The sequence below is a fragment of the Lepisosteus oculatus genome, chromosome 14, assembly GCF_040954835.1.
Source record: "Lepisosteus oculatus isolate fLepOcu1 chromosome 14, fLepOcu1.hap2, whole genome shotgun sequence".
Lineage (NCBI taxonomy): Eukaryota > Metazoa > Chordata > Actinopteri > Semionotiformes > Lepisosteidae > Lepisosteus > Lepisosteus oculatus.
Window position 1 is genome coordinate 4,123,035 of NC_090709.1, and position 4,387 is coordinate 4,127,421.

The following is a 4,387-nucleotide window of genomic DNA, read 5'->3' on the forward strand; positions in this document are numbered from 1 at the left end:
AAGTATTTTTTTATAAGTTTAATTTCCAGTCCTGTTAAAAATAAAACTTAACTTTACTGGTTATTAGTCGGTGTCTTTTGTAATGATTTAGCTGTAATGATGTCTGCTTATTCATCTGGAGTGTTAAACAAAATTAATGCTGCAATAATACAGTAGTGTTTAATTTCAAATGCACAGCTGCTGTTCTCATTTGTTTCATGACTAATTATAATTGGGTATCTCATTAATAACTATGTAGCCTCATCAGGTGAATTGTCGCCTAAATGCAATTCTTAAATTAAAAACTAACTGATTTGTCAGGAAATTGAGTTTGAATATAAATGAGAAACAGAAAAGTAATTGTATATTAATGTGGCCTACATATTATTCTACTGATCAGAAGTGTTCTGATGTACAGTCCTCTCCAGTTCGGGCTAATTAGTACAACAAGGCCGAGCCCTTGGAACCGGATTAAGCACAAGTTGAGCTGAGCTCCAACTTTGTTCCACATATTTTTTGCTGCAATTGAACTTTGGAGCGGGAGATGATCTCCGGAATGTACCATACTAACTTAGTACGCGGCTGTGTTTTAACTCGGGAAGTCCATTGCATTTGACCCTATAATTATATACATGGGTTTCTCTGCATACACTACCATAAGGGAGGAATGGTGAGTTAGAGGGAGGGCACCAGTTTGGTTCATCAAGAATTCACCAAACTGAGTAGAACTACAGATCCAACCATTCAAAATGTGCAAGGTATGCTGCAGTAAATCGCAGTGCTCGTTCCGCAAAGAACTGTAGGAAACCGCATGATGTATCGAAGTAGGGTGGAATATCTTGTAAAACCACCAGGTGGAGCTATGAAAGCTCTCATGTGCAGCATTTGGGCTGTTGCCAGAAAACACTTGGTTTTGAATCCCTGTCAATGCTGAGGGACAATCTTTTGTCCATTACAGAATTTAACAGTCTAAATGGTATATACAATTTAATAAGTTTAAGCTTTGTATTACATTGCTAAACATTAAACTGATTAAAAAGTACACTGAAGTGTTATAGAGGACACAAATTGTGTATTGCCTCTTACATTAAAAAAATATTCATTTTAATGTGATATGAAAGATTAATAATGATTGGAAAACATTGGAAAGGCTGTAAGCTCAAAATATTACTGTAGTCCACTTTCTTTCTAAACATCTGCATCAATTTCTCATTCACCCATGATTACTTAAACATTTTGCCTGCCCTTTTCAGCTATAGCTTTGTTTGAACCCATCTCCTGGCATGAGTTTTCCTTTAACAAAAACATTTATTTGAAAAACTAAAATAGTAAATTATATTGATTTGTTGTTATTTCTAAATATCACAACATGTTCAAAGTTAAGTGATTTATTAATAACAACTAATAATTTCAGACTGCTTGTATTCTAAAATTGTATTTTGTTTGGGGTGATTTGTCACTGTTTTCACAAACTTGAATTTATTAAACATCTGAGATAGGGTGTTCTATACCTCTGTTTACTTTCTGAAACTCCATCGATATTTCCTGTTTTCACACAGATAAGAATAAACTGCACGTGCAAATCTTTTCACAAGTGTAAAGATGTTCTGTGCTCAATAGCTCTTTAACACAGTGCGCATTATGTCAAATCTATAAGCATCAGTGGAAGCATTCTGAAGTCTGACAATCGTAAAAAGTTACCAAATAGTATTGGTGAAACTGTTACCTGTCCTGGATAAAGCGATTAGAAAATAGTTAGATTTACACATGAACTTTCTGATTTTAATGGGTTATGGAAGATATTAATAATAAATTACATTGGATGGTCTAAATGGAAAATATATAGAGGGGACATGTTGAGTCTTCTTTTCAGCTTGAAATTAACTTTTGCCTACTACTGTATATTCCATTGCAGCCATTTTAATGCAACGCAGCTCCATACCTCTCACAAAGTCTAGGCTAGGTGTTACATCCCACTGTGTTTATGTAGATTAGACAGTTCTACTGGGGGAGGGGAAGGAACTTTCAGTTTTCTGGTGTCATTGTTGGCCTTTAACATAACCCAACCAGCAATCAAATGTCCTGTTTTTTCTTAAGTTGAACAAAGACGTGCCACATGCATACGGTGTGATATTGTATACTTTTAAAGCTACTACAGTATAGCTTGTGGGAAATACATTTGTCCTGTATCAAAGTTTAACTTGTTCAGAGCACCCTACATTACAAACTGAGTGAATTCAACAGTATCGACGGCTAAAATGTCAAATGTTCCCAAAATAATAAGAAGTGAACGAGTTGAGGATTCGATAATAGAGTAATAATAACAATAACTCCTGAGTTGTTTCATACAATCCAAATGAAAGAAGGACACTTAAATAAACATGAAAAGACTATTTTTTCATTGACGAAAAGTAACGTCACACTCTCTCTTGTTTAATCTGATTGTTTTATTGCTGCACAGACTAAAACCAGAGAGAAAGAGCACCTCTTTCTTTGAAGCATTTTGTTTATCCTATCATGTATCAGTTTCCAATCACACAAAGTAAGTTTTGAGAACATCCAATTTACCATGCCTATGCGTTCACGGAGAATGCAAGGCAAGGCCCTTTTGCCTCTGGACCAGTCGACATTTACGGATGTGATTCACTCCCAGTCACAAAATTACAAAACAGAAGAGCGGCGTAGTGGTCGGCTCTGGCTGTCCCCTCTTTGCCGACACACTGCACATTCAATCCCCCCTCCTTCCCTTGACTGATGAGCAAAAGGTGGACATCTGGGAGAACTGTATGTGGCATTGGCATCCGTGAGTTCTGTTTTGTAGATGGTTAGAATTGTTAGAAGACGTGCTTTTGATCAACGATTGCTTAACAATCACATTAGTTCGACTTGAACCATCAAGCTCGTAGTTTTCCTTCAAATCTTGAAAGCTCTCAGTGAGAACATCATAGGCTGCAGGACGCCCCGTAACTTGATTACTTCAACAGAAAGAAGAGCAGACAGCTCCACAAATATGCGAGGCGCAGAGAGCGCAAGGCGAGCTGCACACGTTTCGGTGGCTGAGAGAGGGCAGTTTTTGCTTCTGCATTTCCCAAGTAAGGACGCATGACAACAAGCGATCGCGGTGCTCATCTACGACATAGTGGTGATGAGTTTTCAGTATGTGTTCTTTTGAACGAGCAATGAGGTTGCCGCCTTGGACAGCTGACTGCACGCTCTCAATGTGCCACGTGATGAGAATTCACCAGGCTCGTTCAGTCATTAGTCACATTCCATCGTTTGCCATAAGCAGACGCTGCGAAGTGATGTGGATATCAGTTCCCAGTCTTGTGGAAGAGGAGGAAAAGAGCACACGAGGGCTCGTCCGGGAGTTGAACCCGGGACCTCTCGCACCCTAAGCGAGAATCATACCACTAGACCAACGAGCCACAGCAGCACTTGCCATTTCAATCTGTCAGCGAGCTTGAAGATGGGGGAGAGGCGTCATTCGCTCGTCCATTCAGACCTTCATCAATAAGTCAAGAAAGCCGCAATTACACGACTGCCTTGCAGACGAAGAGCAGTGAACTGTGCCCGGTAAGAGGGGAACAAGCGGCACCAGGTGACACCGAGGCATAAGCCCCAGCGAGGGGGGTTGGCTTGTATGGTACAGCGCTTGCTTTGCATGTGGGAGGTAGCATGATCAATTCCCGCATCCTCCAGGTGTGTGCTTAGAGCTTGATGTGTCGAAAGGTGTCCTTCAGCCTGTGGTCACGCCTTGCATGGAGAGCATCGTGCAGCTGTCAAGCGTTTCGCAGCCACGCCCCCTTTTCATCTTCTCTCTGGCTTAAGCGTCACTCCGCCACTCTCTCTTGACATTTCATGTCAGCATGTCAGAAGTCCGAGTGACATTTTTAATGGCTGAGTGAGGGCACGATGCTGAAGCAGAGAGGCCACTTCAGCCACAGAGACTTGTGCTAGGTGAGATCTGAAAGACGGACTCGCAACAGAAACAGACCAAAAATGTATCGGTAAGATCAAAAGGCAAATGCAACATTCAGCAGAGGGCGTCTAAAGATTAGGGAACGGGCGACTGAAATCCAGGTGATGCAAACTTTCCGGTGTGTGTACTGCAGCTGGGCTTGTTGGCGTAATTGGTAGTGCGTCTGTCTCGTCATCTGAAGGGCCTGAGTTTGATCCTCACACGGGGCAGGGCTGCTTCCTCTCTTGCTCTTTCAAACACTTGCGGCAACTGTTCTCTCATAACCACGTCTGGAATGCGTGACCTTTACACGGGCGAGAAGCAACGCCGCATCCCTTTTCTAAAGAACATTCACATTCAGAAATAAGTCAAGAAATTTGCCATTACTTTCGCTCGCTCTGCTGTCAGCCTGCCCATGTTGCCAAAGAAAGATTCACTCGGCGTCAACAT

At 41.3% G+C, this 4,387-nt stretch overlaps 1 non-coding gene across 1 annotated transcript; it reads right to left on the reverse strand.

The window, feature by feature from the left end:
• Positions 1-3,332: 3,332 nt before the first annotated feature.
• Positions 3,333-3,404, reverse strand: trnap-agg (transfer RNA proline (anticodon AGG)). Its single transcript has one exon. It is a non-coding gene; the product is annotated as a tRNA-Pro (tRNA).
• Between the last annotated feature and the right edge of the window lie 983 nt (positions 3,405-4,387).